Consider the following 24,188-nt stretch of genomic DNA (forward strand, 5'->3'; position numbering starts at 1 on the left):
AAAACTCAGATATCGAAGAACTTGCTGTTAACAGTGCATACGTCGAACTGTTAGAATACAACTTCCAGCAAACAGCATTGATGATAGAAATGTTTACTTGCATGATACCAAAGTTGTTTTAAGCAACTGTTGATATGTTTGTAAGGGATAGTAACGAGATATTTTGATAGACTTATTTGTAAGTGTTCCTTGTGAAAAGAAAAACATGTAAGAAGAAATGAAAGACATTAATATTGCAACTGTCACGCTAGGCAAACGTGTCTAATGTTGTATAGAATATGTTACTATGTCAGAAGCATCCTTAACGATGATCTTTGGCTGAGTAAACAAAGTCCTTTGACTTTGATCACGATTGACGAAGAAGAAAAGTTAACTAAGCCAATCACATTTAACACGATTTAAAACTAAGAAAATTCCCCTCACGAGGTGACACAATATCGAGCTTTAGATCTGCTACGGTTTTTAGGTTAAAAATGGTGTTCTGCACATGCGCGATAATTCAGACATGTAGCGTAACGATAGGATGGCACTAATTCCTTCTATTCCTTAATACAAGATGTCCATTCCATTTGAGTTGAAAAATTATTATCTATGATTATTATTATCTATTATTATCTATTATTATTATCTATGACGCACACACAAAGAGTTATATGAAATTCTGAATTTGGGCATGTGCAGAAGCAAATCAAACATTATATGCAGTAATAACTGTGTAAATGCTCTCATTTCTCGCTTAAATCTACACTAAAGAGAACACACACACGCGGGGCCCACATATGCACACATACATGTGTGTATGTGTGTGTGTGTGTGTGTGTGTGTGTGTGTGTATTGTATATGTATCGTATATCTACATGAATATACACTAATTTTCTCCCCCTTTTTTGGAAGGGGGGGGGGAAGATCATTTGAGTGCTTCGGTTGCATGAAGATCGTTGATAGTAATTATATCATTCAAGCTTACCGATAGTGAGTAAATATACTACAAGCAACTTCAAGTTGGTTTATAGGTAAGATATTAATCAAATATTTAATGTGATTATTATTACGATATCATTATTATGACATTTCATCATTAATACATTGGTTGATAAAAGACGAAAAGAAACAGCACTCTCACGCATCCAAAGAAGCATCAGTTCTGCTTATGTCCTTGAATGTTACTCTTTTCCCATTTTCATGGCTATGCTCCTTTTTGTTGTTGTTTTTGTTAACAGCACACTAAATATGTAGTTATCATTCTCGTTGTACAATTACTTAACATAAGTAGTCATTCGATCTTAGCTTAATCAATTGCACATATTTGTTTTGGTTAGCATAATCGTATTCATTAAATTTTCATGTTTTAAATTTTGAAAAAACAAATTTGTTATATCAATGTAATGTAAAGTCACAAACTTTGTCACATGACAGGTTGTTGGAAAATTATTTTCATTTAACATTTTCGTCATCAAATAGCAACCTGAGTGATTTTAAACTCCATGAATACGAAAAGTGATATTTGATATAATACACTGTTATCGTTATATATATAAATATTTATGAGTCAAATATATATATGAAAGAGGAGAGACACAGACAGACAGATAGAGTGCGTGTGCGTGCGTGTGTGTGTGTGTAAAACACACATGGTTGAATCATGTGCCGTGCTGAAGTAAATGAAATGAAATGAAAAGAAATGACATGGAATGAGATGAAAAAAAAAAAATGATTGACGAATTGTCCTATACACCGACGTGAATAAGCACCGAATTGATCAGTCTTTTTAGTAGTAGCCATGATTAAAATGAAAAAAAAATGGGCGTACGTAGGCCCCTACTCGGGCAGGATTCGAACCTACGATCTCCTGATCTTTGGACAAGTGTCATCTCCATTAGACCACCGAGCTTCCGCCCGAAAGCAAGTTCTGGTTCTTATCCTTAGCATGCAGAGGGTACTGCGTAAATTTTTCAAATTCATGAAATAATACGAAAAAGTGGAAGAAACCTATGCGAAGATGCTCATTTTGCTCATGTTTTAACTACCAACAAAATACTTCTAGCTGTTCAAACTATGCTTGGAATGATTGTGGTGTTGGAAACAGAAATGAATTGAACTGCATGAGGTTAATTAAACTACGAATGATATGAGAAATTAGATGTGAAACATAGGGAAATTTCTGAAATGATACCAAAAAGGGTAGGAAACCTATGTTTCCGATTAATATCAAAGATCAAAGGCTTGAAAACTCTTCATTTCGAAATCTTTATTGCGTACAAAAAGGAGCTCCTTGAGTACATAATTATCATGCAGTCTGTTATTGTGATATGTAAAGCCCTCATAACAAAGCGTGGCGAGACTTTCGGTTTGATTCATCACCATCAGCATAATTTTTGAAAGGACTATACTGAGTGCCAAGCAAACATCGTATCTGAATCATAGGCCTTTATACTGTTCACATCCTGTGAGATCACGTTGTTTAAAAACAATCCATTATGTGACTTTCCGTGCATCTTCCACTTCCGCAATCAAGAGCGAATCAACCCTTTTATAGTCGCCGCGGGGTAGTGATTATGACAGCTTTCTTGAGTGCTTGCAGCGTACCCCATTGCTTTAACTTGCACACCAACGTCAAGGATTAATACAACTGGAATCTAATGGCAATACGTGGAATGCAATTGTTTTCTTCACTGTATGGAATGAGAGGTAAACTCAAAGGTTTCAACAGCAGGCTAGAGATCATTAAGTTCATATCGAAGCAGAGAAAAAAAAAAAGGCGATGTAAAAGTTAAATGTTTTGTATGTTAGTCATGTAACTTAATTACCATATTTCGTTACCGTTTTGATGCCATAGTTTTGTGTTGCTACAGAGTAGTGCATTTATGAACCGCCGCAAGCTGCAATGGAGAGTATTTAGTTTGTGCAATAGTACTTGGCTCGCCAAACGCGTCATTGGTTCAGTTGTTATTGGTTTGTATACATGCGTGTGATAAACTAGCACAGCAACATTATGTGCATTTTGAGTGCATGAGCGTGCAATTGCTGTTAACTAACAGCGTGTGAATGTAGTAGCAAGGTATTATCAGTTCTTTCAAAGAATATAATGCACGTAATTTATGGGGTTCAATCTGTCAGTTCAGTCTGACCGGTTTAAAGAGAGCAGTGAATGAAGTGGACGCAACATCTTCCGGGCATGACAGCAAGTTTATTCTAGTCTCTTTGTAGACCACTGACTTGCAGTGTCAAAATTGAGAATCAGTAGGCCTAGGCAGAATCACTGGGCCGAATCTTTAGATTTCTACAAAGAGTCGGTATTTATACCCTTCAGCTGTTTACATCTCCTTGTTTAACATGTCTTTGTGGTGTACATCCCTGGGCCTGGCCTTGGCGGCACGCGACCAAGCCCCAAGAAGGTAAAGATATTTGGCCACAAGGCTGGATCTAAGTACTTCGTCCTTGACCTAATTCGCTAAGGTCAAGTTGAGAACACGGCCTACTGGAAGGACAGGTCAGGTCAGTGGATCGAGGACAGTGGTCCCGAAGGAGAGGATAACAGAAGCAGGGGCGGATCCAGGAATTCTGTAAAGGGGGGCGTGACTAATATTTCTGGTGCCACTTCCGGGTTTCATTTCATTTTTTTTTCTTTTTATTTCTTTTGTCTATAACGACAAATAAAGGGAGGCGTGCGCCGGTTGCGCCGCCCTCTGGATCCGCCACTAAGAAGGGACAATTTGAAAAATCAAAGGGAGTATGGAAGGGAGAGAGGGACTTGCGATTACAAAAGCAACAGTTGGGAAGACCGAAGGGATTTGGAAGGGAAAGAAGGAGTTACCGACAGAATAGAAAGAATAGCAGATGCGGGAAGGGAAAGCGAGACATGAGCCCCGTTTCATAATAAGATGTTAGCACAGCAACTCTGGCTGGAATGGCAACTTCCAATAGCAACAGCCAATCAGGAAGGTGGCTTCTTGTCGTTACTATGACAGTTGCCATTCCAGCAAGAGTTGCAATCTTATAAACTTTTATGAAATTGGGGCCAGAACCGTTGCATTCCAAAGCATTACATAACCATGAAAGCAGACTCTTTGGCCAATATGGCCCAACTCACAAGACGTTGGCAATAATTAATAATACTATCATCAAAATCCCTAACAGTGTAGACGTATTCCTATGATAAAGTTCATGTGAAAAGTACAGAAAATGTGTTCTTCATTATTTTCCCAAAAGGAAATGATTATTATAGGGCCATCAAAATGATGATGAATAAAATAATTTCACTGTCCAAATGCGCTATAAAGAATTCCGTGATGCACACTGTGCTACTTATCACGCTGTATATACGTAGTGCAAAAATATCAGGGGTGACCCCTCACGATGCTACTAAGCGGATCATTAGATATACAAAGAGGTTTGAAATAGATTACCTGATACAACAAATTTTCATTCAATCTAACTGTCATAATTCCTATTAAGTTGTATTGTTCTTGAGAGCTAAATATAAGATATCTGTTCCATCGTCATAATCTTATTACCCAGCCTAGGATCTCGGGCTTCAGTATGCTGGGATGACCGTTCGCAGCATGTAACTTTTTCTACGACGTGGCGTGACGCTGTAACCAAACATGTTTAAGAAGTTAAGACCTAAACAACGGACTTATCATCTGCAATCCAAAGAGACGAGTAAGTTTGATAATGCTTGTTCTTCTTACATCTTTAGACAGTCCAAATATAAGTTAGTATGATAAGAAAGAGTAAAATCTTACGAGTGCAACGGTGCAATATTGATCAAAATCGGATGAAAAATACGGAAGTTATGACATTTTGAAGTTTTGCTATTTTTGGGGAAACAGTTCTTGACCGGTCAATATGAATATGCAAATGACAAAGTGAGCATGTCATTCCTTCACAACTTACCATATAGTTTTTACATAAAATTTTGAAATTTACATTTTTTAATTTGAACACAATTATGCCCGAGGCTCAAATCCTCGTATATCCAACTGATCATTATTTTGAAGTTATTCAACCAGGAATAAAATCATACTTCAGACTTCAATGACAGAAACATTGAATATTCATCATATTTTTGTACACGATCAATGGAAAATTTTGAGGGTATGACATGGTTAGCTCACTCATTGCATATTCATATCCACTGTACAAGAACTGTTTTGCAGAAATTAGCAAAACTTTAAAATGTCATAACCTCCTTATTTTTCATCCGATTTCAGTCAAATTTTTACTGTTGAAGTCATAAGATTTTGCTCTTTTTTATCAGACTAACTTCTATTTGGACTGGATTTACTCTTTAACTGACGAAGTGTTTTCGGATTGTCCGTCCGTCCGTCCGTCCTTCCGTCCTTGTGACAGCATAACTTAAATTGTTTGAGGCACCCAATGAAGCTTGGAATATATATATATATATATATATATATATATATATGTGTGAGTGGACGAAATTGTGCCTGTCAACTTTTGGTTGTACACGCTCAAGGTCAAAGGTAAAGGTCAAGGTCAGCTTCTTTAAATGTAACTATTTACCCCATTATGCAAAGCTTAAAGGTATATTTTCTTGAAACTTAGGGTAAATGTATTACCAGATAAATATTCTCTAGGCAAGTTTTGGGCCATGGAGTCTGAGATCGAAGGTCAAAGGTCAAGTGTAAATGCTAAAAATTTCACTTTTTTTCTCTCCATGTCTCTGAAATGACTCATGGTATCTTTATGAAACTTAGTAAATATGCATGTACTTTACCTGTCAATGATTCTCTTAGGACTCCTTGTGTCATGGAGTGAAAGATCAACGGTCAGAGGTCAGGGTCAAATCCTTAAAATCGCACTATTTCTCTTATATCTATGCAATGCCTATAGGTATTTTCTTGAAATGTAATGTATATGTGTAGGCCTATTACTAAATGATATTCTGTGGGAGAATGGGAACATTCTAGGCCATTGGGTAAAAGGTAAGGATTAGAGGTTAGGATAAAAATGCTGAAATTCTACTATTCCTTTAGTGAAATGACACTTTTTTCTCGATACTTGGAGATTACTCGATGCACAAACATATAGGTATATACTGCCCTACTTTGACAAATGGAAGCAAGTGACATTTTTATCAGAATTGAGTTGTTGGTGTTTTGTTTTTGTTTTTGTTTTTTACTTTTTGAGGTATTTAAGGCATGCCTAACATGTGAGCAATTGCAGAAATAATGTTACTTTGCTTCTGAATTATGAAATTTAAATTTTATGTGTCAAAAGGAAGCAACTGTACACATATTGTCATAATACTTTGACAGAAGGACGCAAGTGGCTTTTATCCAGTCAGTCAGTCACAATGCAGCAAGCCAGCTGTAGGTATGGTGCAACCAGCCAATCAGAGAGCTCCATTTGCTCAGTGACCCTGTCCAGACTAAATGACAATGACAAGGTCATTGTCATTGTCTGCCAGTTTGGTTTTTGTTTGGGCTTTTTCTCTGTGTGAAGGATCAGTCAATATTATCTCAAGACTTTATAACATATTATTGAGGTGTACCAAACAGTGTTACATCATTTTATCGTATAAGTGGACAATCTTTAAGTAGCTAAATGTGACTGCTGTGTAGAAAGCGTAGAATCGAATCAACACTCTTCAAGTTTGTACCAATATCTGCTACTATGAAACTGTGCACGGTGGCCTTATTTGTTACACATTGGCTGAGAGCAGTGGCGTATACAATATTAATCTAGGGGGGGGGCAAGGGGGGCACGTGCCCCGGGCGCCACTCCTTGGGGGCGCAAAAAAAAAAAACGAAAAAAAAAGAAGAAGAAGAAAAAAAAAGAAAAAAACGAAGAAGAAGAAGAAAAAAAGAAAAGAAGAAGAAAAAGAAGAAGAGGAGGAAGACAAAAACTCGCCCGGAAGGGGGAGGGAGAATGGTGGGGGGGGGGGGCAGAAAACCAAATCAAACAAGATAAAAACAAAACATGATGACGCGGACAAAATGACAATGTTTATTGTGTTCACACAAAAATTCCATGTTCTGTGACCTGAACTTCAAAAATTTTCGGCTCGCTCAATGCGCTCGCTCGCCAAAATTTATATAAAAAAGAAGGTAAGAACAAAACGTGATGATGACAAAATGACAGTGTCTATTGTGTTCACACATGTCATTTTATATTTAGCAGGCAAAATGTTTCACGGAACAGCGGCTGCAATTTCATTCGTTCTGAAGCGATCGCCAATTGGATCAAAAGAGGGCGTCAACGGTTTCGAACATACGGGGGAAAAAAACAACAACAAATCAAACAGGATAAGAACAAAACGTAATGATGACGCGGAAATATACAAATTTGGGCTCACTCGCTCGTATTAATTTAGAGTATTTTTTCAAGTTTCATGATTTGTAAGCTGAAATACAAAAATTTTCGGCTCGCTCGCTGCGCTCGCTCGCCAAAATTTGTATAAAAAAAGAGAAGAAGATAAGAACAAAACGTGACGATGACGCGGACAAAATGACAATGTGTATTGTGTTCACTCATGTCATTTTATATTTAGCAGGAAAAATGTTACACGGAGCAGCGACTGCAATTTCATTCGTTCTGAAGCGATCGCCGATTGGATCAAAAGAGGGCGCCAACGGTTTCGAACATACGGGGGAGGGGGCGCAAAAAAAAAATCAAAAAAGATAAGAAAAAAACGTAATGATGACGCAGAAATATACAAATTTCGGCTCACTCGCTCGTACTAATTTAGAGTATTTTTTCAAGTCCTCAGTTTGTTGGTATAAATCGTTATCTATAAGGTCGTAACTATAATTGTGAGATTTAATAAGCAAAGAATGACAAGAATTCCATGTTTTGTAAGCTGAAATACAAAAATTTTCGGCTCGCTCGCCAAAATTTATATACAAAAAAAGATAAGAACAATACGTGATGATGACGAGGACATTTATAAATTTCAGCTCACTCGCGCGCACTAATTTAGAGTATTTTTTAAAGTCCTCAGTTTTTTGGTATAAATCGATATCTATAAGGCTGTCACTATATCTTGATTAGAATTGTTAGATTTGGTAAGCAAAAAATGACAAGAATTCCATGTTTTGTAAGCTGAAATACAAAAATTTTCGGCTCGCTCGCTGCGCTCGCTCGCCAAAATCTATCAAAATTCATTACATTTAAATCACCCTCAAAAGATCCCTTTTAAGTGCTTGAAAAAGCATCATGTGGACTTTGTTTAAAGTCCCTACCGGGATGGGTTTGGGGTTGAACACTTTTTCAGAAATTAGGGGCGCAATTTTCGTGCTTGCCCCGGGCGCCGTTTTCCCTAGATACGCCACTGGCTGAGAGTACATATTATACAGGAATTACACTACAAGTCAGCTTTACCAATACTTTACTACACAACTCCCTGTGGTCACTTACTTCCTGTTATGAGTGTGGGACCTTAGATAGACCAATGTATAAAGGAATGATATCATGCACCAATTAAAAGACAAAAACAAAACAGATCAATGACTAGTAAGATAAATCAGGGTACAGTCGCTGATAGTGTACTTGCATCATCTTCCATATAAGTTGACATTTTTAATACAGTAAGCCAAAATGTGAATGCTATATGTAGAAAACATTGTCAAAATGAAAGTAGGATAGAGGGGGAAACAGGCAGAGAAAAAGAGCGAGAATCATTGAGTGGACGAAATTGAGCAAGAATAGCAGTGATCATTATTTTGAAAGAAAATGAAACTGGAGAAGTGAGGACATGAAAGAAAGTCGAGTACTAGCAGTATGCGGGGAAGAGGAGATGAAATGACAATGACTTTTTTTTGAACAAGAGAATGGAAAGGGAAAACCGCATATAATATGTATCATATAATGCGAGTTCGGGGTGAGGGGAGGGAGTGTAGAGATAAAGAAGTTAAGAAATCAGTACACGCATCCATACTCACATATTACGCACAAAGAGATCTTTAACGAGCTGTAAATTTCCCTTCTAAAGCCTAACCCCTCCTCCATAATTCTATCAAACCCTTTCTTTGTTTTCAAAATTTTAACAAAAATATTAAAAACGAAACCAGGAAGATGTATCAAATATCCTTTGACCATTTGTGTATATTGGGCTATTTTAAATGCTAATGACGTTGCTTCCTTTTGTCATAGTATTTTGAGTGTCGTATCATCATAGTACCTTGACAGAAGGAAGCAAGTGCCATATTTCATACATAAATAGCAATTTATGTGAAAGTAAGTGGTTGCCTAGAAAGTGCATTTTAGTAGTATTTGAACAACATTACTTTAGCTCTCCTTTTCAAACAGTAATAATTTCTCAGTGTAAGGTAGTAGTTTTTTTTTTGTGTCATTTTAGTAGTATTTGAACAACCTTACACTGAGAAATTATTACTGTTTGAAAAGGAGAGCTGAGGGAAAAACACTTTTTGCACATTTACTACTAAACCACTTTTTGTTACTTGCTTCCTTTTCTCAAGGCACTGCAGTATCACATGCATTGCTGCACAGTGATTCTGTAGGAAAAGATTTTGGCCATGGGGTCAAAGGTCAAAGGAAAATGTTCAAATGTCACCACTTTTCCCATATTGAAATGTTTAAAACCATACAATTCTAAGAGGAATTCAACGTTTATTTGATTAAAATCGGTCTTGAAATGACTGAGATATCGAAAAACATGTTATTTCGGCCTCATGTGAGTATAAACATGACAAAAGATCTTAAAACAGCCTATGGAAAAATAAAATAAAAAGTTAGAACATACATAAAAATAATTATAATATCTTGTAGCTCTGAATGTAAAATTTGACAATGATAAACTAAACTCTTGATTTGTTTTGCAAGCTTGACACATGGTTTAAGATCTAAATGGGGAAAAAATGAGATTCGGACTACGTTTAGGCGTCAGCATTACAATAAATCAGGCGAGCACGTTTCAGGAACAAAATAACGACAACAAAGTGAACATATTGACATGCTTGACTGCTATTTCATAGTCTTAGAGAGTAGAATAAAAAGTCAATGCCATTTACATGATCTCATTTTACCTTTAAACAATACTTAAGTGAATTAAAAGCTACTTAAATTAACTATGAAGTGAAATTACTGTTTTTCACGATTGCGAATATATCAGCAACGATTCATATCAAAGGTATCGATTGCGCCAAGGAGGTGTGATTCCGCCTTTGATTGGTTGCACCACTGAACTATTGAATAGACAACTGTTGGATATTCGAAAGTACATATTTCACGTTGGTTTGGAAAGCAAGTCACGAAACATTTGATCAGATGTTCTCCTGAAGCAATGCCGTTAACCATAGTTCGGTACAGATGCAACAGAAATGAATTAAAGGAATGTGTACTTTGTTTTGCAATCATAAACAGGAGCAGCTACTGACGATGCTCTACACAGTAACGTCGTCTTGGTAGGTATAACGACCAAATCACCGTCGAATGGTCGAAAGGATGAGTTACATTCTGACCCCAGTGACAGTCATACCAAAGGCACTCTCAAAATTTACGACGAGATTCCCACGTCTACACAATCTGACTCCGGATTCACATCGCTGGATCGTACAAGCTACAGTATCAAGTCCGAATTTCACGAAGAAACCTCTTTATTTGAACAATTGGCTGACAAGGAATTTTCATCACAAGTACTATCTACCACCTCCTATGAGAATACAAGAAGACAATGTCGGGACTGGTCAGAGATCCACGGAGAGGCAGCTGCGTTTCTGCAAGCTGACAATCAACCCACACCTCATATACCGGATGCTACCTACCGTGAGAAAGAATGTATACCAGCGAGTAATGGGTCCGAATTTCACAGAGAAACCTCTTTATCTGAACAAGCTGAAGTCCCATCTACGATCTTCAGTGAGAAGACAGAAAGAAACAATAGTGACAGATCCAAAATATATGTAGAGACAATTCTGTTTACACAAGCTGATGACCAACTCTCGACACATGTACCAGATACCAGCTACAGTGAGGTGGAAAGTATACGAGGTAGTAGCTGCAGGTCCGAATTACATAAAGAAACCTCTTTATCTGGACAATCCGACACGGAATCATCATCCCAACAATCATTTACCATCGTCAGTGTCAAAACAGGAAAAAGTCATGACAGGTCAGACATCTACGAAGACACAATTCCGTTTACACAGGCTGATAATCATCTTTCGTCACATGTACCAGATACCAGCTACAGTGAGAAGGAAGGTATACCAGGTAGTAGCTGCAGGTCCGAATTTCACGAAGAAACATCTCTATCTAAACAAGCCAACACGGAATCATCATCACAATCATTTACCATTGTCACTGACAAGATAGGAAACGATCATGACAAGTCAGACATCTACGAAGACACAATTCCGTTTACACAGGCTGATAATCAACTCTCGTCACATGTACCAGATACCAGCGACAGTGAGAAGGAGAGTGTACCAGGTAGTGGCTGCAGGTCCAAATTTCACGAAGAAACCTCTATATCTGGACAAGCCGAAACGGAATCAGCATCACAGCAATTATGTACCATTGTCAGTGACAAGATAGGAAACAGTCATGACAGATCAGAGATCTACGAAGACACAATTCTGTTTACACAGGCTGATAATAAACTCTCGTCACAAGCACCAGATACCAGCTGCAGTGAGAAGGAAGGTATACCAGGTAGTAGCTGCAGGTCCGCATTCCCCGAAGGAACCTCTTTATCTGGACAAGCCGACACGGAATCAGCATCACAACAATCATTTACCATCGTCAAAGAGAAGACAAGAAAAAATCGTGACAGATCAGAGATCTACGAAGAAACAGTTCCGTTTAAACAGGCCAATAATCAACTCTCGTCACATGTACCAGATACCAGCTACAGTAAGAAGGAAAGTAAATTGTGCTGGAAATCCAACACTTTGGACGAAGATGTAGCCGACCTTGATGAGGAACTATTCACCTTCCGCAGCGATGGTAAGCCTCTCTTTCCTACGATTTCTCCTACGGTGCTAGGAATCCAGAAACTACCATCTTGTCTTCAAATAAAGGTGAATAAGATTTTCCTTTTTTGTGAAAGCAAGACTGCTCATAGTATACTTGAATGATAGCATAATGCTGTGTATTGAGTCCCTAACAAAACATAAAAGAGTGGCGTGTCGTTTCTCATTTCGAGCGTTTGTTGTTGTTGTTGTTGTTTGTTTGTTTGTCTTTTCTTCCTCCGGCAGTAACGATTTCAAACTATTGAACCAATAACTCGAGTGTACGAAACCACATACGTTTTGTCGCACAATTTCATTTTTATGCCTCCGCCACGAAGTGTCGCCGTAGGCATTATTTTTTCGGGTTGTCAGTCCGTCCGTCCGTCCTTCCGCCCGTCCGTCCCTCCTTTCGTCCGTCCGTCCATCCTTCCGTCTGTCCTTCCGTCCGTAATCAAATTTTGAATAGCGTAACTACAAAACCGTTTGAGATATCCTTATGAAACTTGGCATTGTATATGTAGAAGTGGGCAAAGTTGTGCCTATCAACTTTTGGGTGTACATGATTAAGGTCAAAAGTCACAAGGTCAAGGTCAAATTCTCAAAGATTTTACTGTATCCCTCATATCTATAATGCAATGCCTGAAGGTATTTTCTTGAAACTTAGTGTATGTAGATACATGTACTACCAAATGAGGATTCCCTAGAGAGAGTTTCGGGTCATGAGGTCAAAGGTCAAAAGGTCAAGGGAACATGTTAAAATTTCATTTTTTTTTTTCTTCCATATTCTGACTGGAACAAGGTGACTTAAGGTATCATCATGAAACTTGATATATATTTATGCACGTTCTTTGACAGTAATTCTCTTGGTAATTTTAGGGTCATATGGAAAAAGGTCTAGGTTCAAAGGCTGGGTTAAAATGCTACAGTTTTACTATTTGATATTGAAAGTATATTTTTTCTCCAAACCTTGGAAATTGCTCAATGCATAAACTTATAAAAAGGTCAAAAGTCAAGTAAAATTCCTGAAATCCCCAAGTACCTTCACTCTTAGACCTCGACTCATCCAATTAAACCTAGTTCAAAGAAAGTGAACATTCAACACAATTGTTTGTCATCTGTGACAAACCTATCATTGGATAGTTTGCCAATGACGTGAAACTGTCATTACACATTGTCAAGACATTGTACTACAGACCTATTAGGAGAACCATGCATTATGGCGGAGGGATACCAGTCGCCTTGTTAGTTTTCTTCTTCTTCCCTAGAACCATGTTGTCTGATCTACGAAATGTAAGGTCTACTTTTCGTTGCTGTACATGCCCGTAGATCTCAATGCTCATTTTTTTTTCTTTTTTAGCTTGCGACACTGATTCATCACTAACTGAACCTGCAAATGAAAACTTATACAAAATACAGTTGTTGTTTTTTTATTAAGTTTAGTCACAACGTACACAGAAACTAATCTGTCTATAGATGGACATCTATGTAGAGCAGGGCTGGCCAGAAATCCAACACTTTTTCAGAACTACGTCAACCATTTTTTGTTAAAAGCTGAAAAAAGAAGAAGAATTACAGTTTCGAAATAACGAACGAAATTGTTACAATGATATTCATTTTACAAATCTAGAAAACAACGCTAAAGCAAATCATTGATTTATGACTATAAAAGAATTGACTCCAAGAGCAACATAGACAATATAATGACATAGACCCATCTTGCTAGACAATGGACAGCTTACCGGTAAACTGTCACCACATTTGACATAATACAGATTGGTCTAATTTCAACTACTAGTATACCCTTTGTTAATCTATCGATTTTTTATTTCTTAAGGGGAGTGGGTTGCGTTTATCAATAGGTTCGTTCAACGATTTTTATTTCGCTTTGGGTTTTTTTAGAAGATTCTGTTTTCTTGTGTTTGTGTGTGTGTATGTATTTTTTTTTTTGGGGGGGGGGTAGCTTTGTTTTTGTTTTCTTGCCTGTCAATTTATCTTTATTTAGCACAAGTTTTCATATCTGGCATTGTCACGTTTGGCCTGCACGTACCGCGTGATCACGAGTTCATCTAAAATCATGGCAGAATTATGCGTTATATGTACTCCTTCACTCAATCCTGCATATTAGTATGTAACTATTAGTCATCCCTTAAACTGTTAAAGGTAATTTTTGGAGACCTGCGTCGAGTACATCACTGCTATGTGCTTGTTTAACAAGGAAATTTTATCAGAATATTGGGTTATATGTAACCCACCACTTCGTAGATCACATCGCATGCTTCCACAAGGTGAACAAAGCGTAATAACGTTTTTACACGTGACTGTTATAAGCAAATTCCAGCGCTAGAAATAGCAAAGTCCTGTCTCGCACTTTCTCTTTCAGGCTACGTCTGTCGAGTTGATGTATTGCCATCTAGATCACGGACTCACCGATCAATTATGGCGCAGTCTAGTGTCATGCAAGAACCTGCAAGAAATGAAGATATGGGAGTCGTCGTTGAATTTCTGCATTGCGCCGAAGCTCATCACCGTTACTCGTCTCACAGTAGGACCTCTCGAACACTCCTATCAATACGTGGGACTAATAGCATCTCTTCCAAGTCTTCAGGAGCTGTCCGTTGAAAATAATCCCAACCTTGACAATCTGAACGCCGTAATAACGAGCGTGGCCACCGGCTTGAGACAAACCGATGGCAAGCTCAAATGTCTCACTATCAGCGGGTGTAATGGAAGATTGTCAGAAGAAGCTGTCAAGTTTCTGGATCGCTCCAGAATGAATATTCCGTGTCTAAAAAAACTGAAGTTAGTCAGCTTAAGAGTTGATGAAAATTGGTTGGTCCACACACTCAGTGAGTTTAGAGCGAGCCGGTACATGTCGAACATTGAGTGAGTATTTCATGATTACCTTCACGTAACGGGGTAAACCTTGGGAGACCGACACCAACGAGTCATACAGCCTACGAGTTCGACATTGCAAATAATAATGATAATAATAATGATAATAGTAATAATGATAATTATAATAATGATAATAATAATGATAATAATAATAATAATAATAATAATAATAATAAAAATATATACATGAGTCACACAACCCACGATTCCTACAGCCCATGGGCTTCACACTGGAAAAATAAGGCCCATGAGTGCAACAGCAGGCAAAGAAAGCCCCAATAGTCCGACACTAGGCAAGAAAAGCTTTACGAATCCGACATTACGCTGTGAGCAGTTATTTGTCTCATTCGGTCGAGCGTCTGCCCCCAGATCCAAAGGATTCCCAAGTCAATTATTATGAGCAATGTTGTGTGTAATCATACCGTACCCTCTAGCAAGAGGCAAAACACTCTGTCCCTCGGATGTGACTTGAAATGGAGGTCACGTGTGTGAGAGAGTCACAACTCATGCAAGTAAAAGATCCAACTTCATTCATTCATCGAAAAGAGCAGGATGCCATGTAACCCGGTGAAGTGGTCTCGCCGCACATTAAACTTGACCCTATAGAAGACCACAGAGTGCAGCTGAATAATTGTGCGCTATCCAGTCATCTTCTCAGATTGAAAAATGAAACAACTAGTTAAGCAAGATCAAGGAGTTCGACACTATAGGCAAATAAAAAAAAAATCGACATTACATCACTTAAAGGGCTTTACTGGCGATCTAGTCATGCTAGTGGGCCTTTTTGCTCAGTGTCGAACTCGTGGGCCTACTGTGGGAGTCATGGGCCATTTTGCCATGACTGTATGATTCGTGGGTGTCAAACTACTGCAATGACGTGCACCCCATGCAACACACCAGGTTCCCGGTAACCATGGCAGCCCCGTTTCAAACCACCGTGGACAAAACGCCTCGGATGGACTTGAAACAATGCGATGAGACGGGATGGGCAAGCGTAACAGGCCGTGATTGTTCGAGTTTTAAACAGTCAAAAAAAAAAAAAATGTCACGGCAGTTCTGGTGCTGATGAACAATCTTGTATGCCGTGATTAAACGGGGTGAAAGCAAAGAAACACGGCCGTAACAAAACTTGGAGGCGGTCCGTAGGGGGAGGCCACTGAAAATATCGATAGTCTAGCCTGACCAGATGCCGTAAGAACAGCGTCTGATACAGTAGCTATTATGTTCACCGGGGCGAAGACTGGAACGAACAAGGCTAGAATGCGAAGGGGTGGGTGGGGACAGGAGAATATCTCATCTACAAAATTTGTATATACCCACGGCGCACTACGTTAAGGGCAAATGGGGCTGCCGTGGCCGCCGGGAACATGGTGTAAACGCAGAGATATTAATAACGTCTCCAACACGTCCATAGTTTTATGCTATCTGTATCTTCCACTAACTGTCTATCTTCTAGGAAGTTTTTTGGCAAACTTACTCAAAAGAGATAGTCTCCTCTGGTATATGTTGCATAAGCAGAGCATAAGTGCTCGCATTGTCATGAAAACTTTGCACGGCTTTCCTCATCCTAGGCTAATCGACTGCACACAGGAGGGAGGTGCAGTGCACCGGTATCTCCACATTGAGGAGGACAAATTACACGGCGAGATCGAGGTAGTTCTCCAACATGTAAGTTTCTTGTGAATGTAGGTAGATTTTTTTTTTCTTGCTGTAGCTCTTCGTAAGTTTGATTGCGTGTTCGATCTATCATAATAGCGTTCATGAAAAGATTGAACCTGCCTTGGATTTGAATCCGTCACATACAGCACTACCAACTAAGCCGAATCCGAATGTAATTCGTTGTTGTAATAACAGGATAAACCAAATTATTACAGGATTGACTAACGCGTAATTTTCTTTTTTTTTTTTTTTTTGGTTTTGTGTAGGACTATGTTAAGTTTTTAATGTTCTTTCAATATATTCATTTTGCAATAAATCTCATCGAAAACATGCACGTGACATGGACGACACGGCATACAACAAAATGTCAATATCAAAAGCCGATGCAATCACATGTAGGAATATCTGTTAATGCATATGAATGAGTCGTAATAGACAGAGTTAATCTCAAAATATTTTGATGTCCAAACAGACCTTTCGCAATCCACCGAGGAACTACATGATTCCGCAGAAAACCAAGTCCTGGAAGATGGCACCTTTTAGTTCAACCATTCAATCATTTACCATTGTCAGTGACAAGATAGGAAACGGTCATGTAAGGTCAGACATCTACGAAGACACAATTCCGTATACACAGGCTGATAATCAACTTTCGTCACATGTACCAGATACTAGCTACAGTGAGAAGGAAGGTATACCAGGTAGTAGCTGCAGGTCCGAATTTCACGAAGAAACCTCTTTATCTGGACAAGCCGACACGGAATCTTCATCACAACAATCATTTACCATCGTCAGTGTCAAAACAGGAAAAAGTTATGACAGGTCAGACATCTACGAAGACACAATTCCGTATAGACAGGCTGATAATCAACTCTCGTCACAAGCACCAGACACCATCTGCAGTAAGATGGAAAGTATACCACGTAGTAGCTGCAGGTCCGCATTCCCCGAAGGAACCTCTTTATCTGGACAAGCCGACACGGATTCTTCATCACAACAATCATTTACCATCGTCAAAGAGAAGACAAGAAAAATTCGTGACAGGTCAGAGATCTACGAAGAAACAGTTCCGTTTACACAAGCCAATAGTCAACTCTCGTCACATGTACCAGATACCAGCTACAGTAAGAAGGAAAGTAAATTGTGCTGGAAATCCAACACTTTGGACGAAGATGTAGCCGACCTTGATGAGGAGCTATTCACCTTCCGCAGCGATGGTAAGCCTCTCTTTCCTACGACTTCTCCTACGGTGCTAGGAATCCAGAAACTACCATCTTGTCTTCAAATAAAGGTGAATAAGATTTTCCTTTTTTGTGAAAGCAAGACTGCTCATAGTATATTTGAATGATAGCATAATGCTGTGTATTGAGTCCCTAACAAAACATAAAAGAGTGGCGTGTCGTTTCTTATTTCGAACGTTTTTTGTTGTTGCTGTTTGTTTGTTTTTTCTTCCTCCGGCAGTAAATAACTCAAGTGCAAGAAACTAAATACGTTTTGTCGCACTATTTCATTTTTATGCCTCCGCCACGAAGTGTCGCCGGAGGCATTATTTTTTCGGGTTGTCCGTCCGTCCGTCCTTCCGTCCGTCCATCCGTCCTTCCGTCTGTCCTTCCGTCTGTAATCAATTTTTGAACAGCGTAACTACAAAACCGTTTGAGATATCCTAATGAAACTTGGCGTTGTATATGTAGAAGTGGGTAAAGTTGTGCCTAGCAACTTTTGGGTGCACATGATTAAGGTCAAAGGTCAAAAGGTCAAGGTCAAATTCTCAAACTTTTTACTATATCCCCCATATCTATAATGCAATGCCTGAAGGTATTTTCCTGAAACTTAGTGTATGTAGATACATGTACTACCAACTGAGGATTCCCTAGAGAGAGTTTCGGGTCATGAGGTCAAAGGTCAAGGGAACATGTTAAAATTTCATTTTTTTTTTTCCTCCATATTCTGACTTGAATTGACTGGCAGTAATAATCTAGAGAATTGGGGGATCATGGGTCGAAGATCAGGGTTAAAGATCAAGGTCAACTCCACAAAATTTCACTAATTCCCTCATATCTATGCCATGCCTGCAGGATTTTTCTTGAAACCTTATACATATTTATACATGTATTACCCAATAGAGATTCTCTGGAAAGTTTCTAGACGAAAGTTCAAAGGTAAAAAGGTCAAAATTCAAGTGAAAGTGCTAAATTTCACTTCTTCCTCCATATCTGCAAGGTGACTTAAGGTATCGTCATGAAACTTGGTATATATTTATGCACGTTCTTTGACAGTAATTCTCTTGGTAATTTTAGGGTCATATGGAAAAAGGTCTAGGTTCAAAGGCTGGGTTAAAATGCTACAATTTTACTATTTGATATTGAAATTATATTTTTTCTCCAAACCTTAGAAATTGCTCAATGCATAAACTTATAAAAAGGTCAAAAGTCAAGTAAAATTCCTGAAATCCCCAAATACCTTCACTCTTAGACTTAGGCTCATCCAGTTAAACCTAGTTCAAAGAAAGTGAACATTCAACACAATTGTTTGTCATCTGTGACAAACCTATCATTGGATAGTTTGCCAATGACGTGAAACTGTCATTACACATTGTCAAGACATTGTACTAAAGACCTATTAGGAGAATCATGCATTATGGCGGAGGGATACCAGTCGCCTTGTTAGTTTTCTTCTTCTTCCCTAGAAACGAGTTGTCTAATCTACGAAATGTAGGGTCTACTTTTCGTTGCTGTACACGCCCGTAGATCTCAAATGCTCATTTTCCCCCTTTTAGCATGCGACACTGATTCATCACTAACTGAACCTGCAAATGAAAATTTATACAAAATACAGTTGTTGTTTTTTTTATTAAGTTTAGTCACAACGTACACAGAGACTAATCTGTCTATAGATAGACACATAGAGCCGGGCTGGCCAGAAATCCAACACATTTCAGAACCACGTCAGCCATTTGGTTAAAAGCTGGAAAAAAAAAGAATAATTACAGTTTCAAAATAACGGAATTGTTATAATGATATTCATTTTACAAATCTAGAAAACAGCACTAAGCAAATCATTGATTTATGACTATAAAAGAATTGACTCCAAGAGTAACGTAGACAATAATGGCATAGACCCACCCAGCTAGACATTGGACAGTTTACCGGTGAACTGTTACCACACTTGACATAATACAGATTGGTCTAATTTCAACTCAACCCTTTATTCATCTATGGATTTTTTTTTTTAAAGAGGAGGGGGTTGCGTTTTTTTAATTGATAGGTTTTGTTTCGCTTTGTTTGTTGTTTTTTTTTTGAGAAGATTCTGTTTCTTTGTGTTTGTGTGTGTATTCTTTTTTTGGGGGGTTGCTTTGTTTTTGTTTTCTTGCCTGTCAATTTATCTTTATTTAGCACAAGTTTTCATTTCTGGCATTGTCACGTTTGGCCTGCACGTACCGCGTGATCACGAGTTCATCCAAAATTATAGCAGAACTATGCGTGATTATTATGTACTCCTTCACCCCTTAAAGGTAATTTTTGAACGGTCTCCGTCGAGCACATGATTGCTATGTGCTTGTTTAAGAAGGAAATTTTAACAGAATATTGGGTTACAATTATGTGACCCACCACTTCGTAGATCACATCGCATGCTTCCACAAAGGTGAACAAAGCGTTATGACGTTTTACACGTGACTGTTAAAAGTCAATTCAAACGTTAGAATTAGCAAAGTCCTGTCACGCACTTTCTCTTTCAGGCTACGTCTGTCGAGTTGATGTATTGCCATCTAGAGCACGGACTCACCGACCAACTATGGCGCAGCCTCGCGTCATGCAAGAACCTGCAGGAAATGAAGATATGGGAGTCGTCGCTGAATTTCTGCGATACGCCGAAGCTCATCACCGTTACTCGTCTCACAGTAGGACCTCTCGAACACACCTATCAATATGTGGGACTAATAGCATCTCTTCCTAGTCTTCAGGAGCTATCCGTTGAAAATAATCCCAACCTTGACAATCTGAACGCCGTAATAACGAGCGTGGCCACCGGCTTGAGACAAACCGATGGCAAGCTCAGATGCCTCACTATCAGTGGGTGTAATGGAAGATTGTCAGAAGAGGCTGTCAAGGTTCTGGATCGTTCCAGAATGAATATTCCGTGTCTAGAAAAACTGGAGTTGGTCAGCTTAAGAGTTGATGAAAATTGGTTGGTCCACACACTCAGTGAGTTTAGATCGAGCCAGTACATATCGAACATTGAGTGAGTATTTCATGATTACCTTCACGTAACGGGGTAAACCTTGGGAGACCGACACCCACGAGTCATACAGCCTATGCGTTCGACATTGCAAATAATAATAATAATAGTAGTAATAATAATAATAATAATAATAATAATAATACATGTAGTAATATATCCATGAGTCACACAACCCACGATTCATACAGCCCATGGGCTTCACACTGGAAAAATAAGGCCCATGAGTCCGACAGCAGGCAAAGAAAGCCCAAATAGTCCGACACTAGGCAAGAAAAGCCTTACGAATCCGACATTACGCTGTGAGCAGTTATTTGTCTCATTCGGTCGAGCGTCTGCCCCCAGATCCAAAGGATTCCCTAGTCAATTATTATGAACAATGCTGCGTGTAATCATACCGTACCCTCTAGCAAGAGGCAAAACACTCTGTCCCTCGGATGGGTCATTAAATGGAGGTCTTGTGTATGAGAGAGTTTACGACTCGTGAACGTAAAAGATCCTGCTTCATTCATTTATCGCAAAGAGCAGAGTATTTAACCCGGCGAAACGGTTTCGCCGCACATCAAACTTGACCCTATGGAAGACCATACAGTGCAGCTGAATAATATTATGTGCTATCCAGTCATCTTCTCAAATTGAAAAATTAAACAACTAGTCAAGCAAGGTCAAGGAGTTCGACACTAAAGGCAAATGATTAAAAAAAAAAGAAAGATCGACATTACATCAATAAAAGGGCTTTACTGTGGCGATCTAGTCATGCCAGTGGGCCTTTTTGTTCAGTGTCGAACTCGTGGGCCTACTGTGGGAGTCATGGGCCATTTTGCCATGACTGTATGATTCGTGGGTGTCAAACTACTGCAGTGACATGCACCCCATGATTGCAACACACCGTGTCCTTATGCTGTGTTTACACCAGGTTCCCGGTAACCATGGCAGCCCCGTTTCAGACCACCGTGGACAAAACGGGATGGACGTGAAACAACGCGGTGAGACGGGATGGGCAAGCGTAACAGACCGTGATTGTCGGGGATGCCGTGTCCGAGTTTTAAAAGGTCAAAAAAAAAAAGAATGTCACGGCAGTTGTGGTGCGTGATTAAACGGGGTGAACGCAACGAAACACGACGGCACCTAATAGGCCGTAACAAAACTTGGAGGCGGTCCGTAGCGGGACGCGACTGAAAATATCGATAGTCTAGCCAGACCAGACGCCGTGAGAACAGCGTCTGATACAGTAGCTATATGTTCACCGGGGCGAAGACTGGAACGAACAAGGCTAGAATGCGAAGGGGCGGGGCGGGGTCGGGGAGGGGGGGGGGGGAGACAGGAGAATGTCTCATCTATATACCCACGGCGCACTACGTTACGGGCAAATGGGGCTGCCGTGGCCGCCGGGAACATGGTGTAAACGCAGAGATAATAATAGCGTCTGTAACACGTCCATGGTTTTATGCTATCTGTATCTTCCACTAATTGTCTATCTTCTTGGAAATATTTTGGCAAAATGACTGAAAAGACATATAGTCTCCTCTGGTATATGTTGCATTAGCAGAGCATAAGTGTTCGCATTATCGTGATAACTGTGTACGGCTTTCCTCATCCTAGGCTAATCGACTGCACACAGGAGGGAGGTGCAGTGCACCGGTATCTCCACATTAAGGAGGACAAATTATACGGCGAGATCGAGGTAGTTCTCCAACATGTAAGTTTCTTTTAATTGTAAGTACATGTAGATTTTTTTTTTCTTGCTGTAGCTCTTCATAAGTTAGATTGCGTGTTCGATCTGTATCATAATAGCGTTCATGAAAAGATGGAATCTGCCTTGGATTTGAATCCGTCACATATTTATCATCACGTAGCAGTACTACGAACAAAGCCGAATCCGAATGCAAGTCGTTGTAGTAATAACAGGATAAACTAAATTATTACAGGATTATCTTACCCCTTTTTCTGTAGTTCTATATACCCAGGAAATGGAAGAAATGTGACAGTAGCAAACGTCACTTGAATTAAATGATTGCGTGTTTTAGATACTGATTTTATACTTTTGTAAAATCATTCACTGCTCTTGTTGCTGTCCGCTGCACGTAAAATCAAGTGGAGAAGAAAGAACCATTCTGGGCTCTGAATAATTCAGAGACTGAATTTGTCACGTTATCCTTAACTGCAACTGAAATTGATGAGCTTTCCTCAACATGAATGAAACGTAAATGAAACATAAATGTTTTATTTGTCCATAGTATAGAGGGTTTTTTTTTTTTATTTCCGCCGCAATATATTTTTTTTTAAGTTTTGTGTAAGCCTTTGTAAAGTTTTTAATGTTCTTTCAACATATTCATTTTGCAATGACGCTCATCGAAAACTTACATGTGACATGGGCGACACATAACAAATTGTCACTATCAAAATGCTGACGCAATCACATGGAGGAATGTCTGTTAATGCATGTGAATGGGCCGTAATAAACAGAGTTAATCTCAAAATATTATTGATGTCCAAACAGACCTTTCGCAATCCACCGAGGATCTACAAGATTCCGCAGAAAGTCCTGAAAGATTGCACCTTTTAGTCCAGCCTTGCTTGATCTACAGTGAACACAGCGACGAGAGAAGTCGCAGAGTTCGGATATAAGAACACATACGTTTACTCGAGTCACACACGGCCGGGTCACAAAACGGATGTGATCCGGTTGAAAATGAGCCGTATTAGTCCCGAAATGGAAGGTAAATTATGCTACAGTCACGCATGGCCGGATTTCGAGCGGGGTCCGTAAGGAATTAAAACTGTATCGACCCGTATTGACCCGTATCGAACCGTTCAAAAATCCGCTTATATTAATCCTTAACTGAATCCTTTTCGACCCCTATCGACTCGTGTCAACCCGCTTCGACCCGTACCGTAAACCTTGTCATCATCCGTTGCATGAAGGCCATGCGGTATACGGCAAGGATCCATACGGTTTTACGCTGTGGGTTGCAGCGGGTCGATGCGCGAGTCAATGCGGTTCGAACAGGGTCAATTCGGATATCAATACGGAATTGAAATCCGTGAGAAAATTTTGAACATGACCAAAAAATTTTCACCGCTGTATCGTAGTCCCCGGAATCCATCAGGAATTGACACGGTTTACGATGCGGGTCAATGCGAGTCTCTACGGCTCGAACCGGGTTGATACGGTTTTAATTCCTTATGGACCCGGTACGAAAGCCGGCCGTGTGTGACTCTAGCATAATGATTCGTGCTTCGAGTTACCTGTTGTTTTTTGTTGTTGTTTTTTTTTTTCAATTGCAGTTGATTGAGGCTCGCATAGCAATCACGAAGTTATGATTTCGAATGAATATCATGTGATATTCATAACGATGATCAGTCAATAAGACAATAAAATCATGAACTGATATTCGAATCACAAGCTACATGGGTTTATGCTGCTGTATAGCGTTGTGTTTGTACAGCACTCCAGCGAGTTTA

The sequence above is a fragment of the Diadema setosum genome, chromosome 7 (assembly GCF_964275005.1).
Source record: "Diadema setosum chromosome 7, eeDiaSeto1, whole genome shotgun sequence".
In the NCBI taxonomy this organism is placed as follows: domain Eukaryota; kingdom Metazoa; phylum Echinodermata; class Echinoidea; order Diadematoida; family Diadematidae; genus Diadema; species Diadema setosum.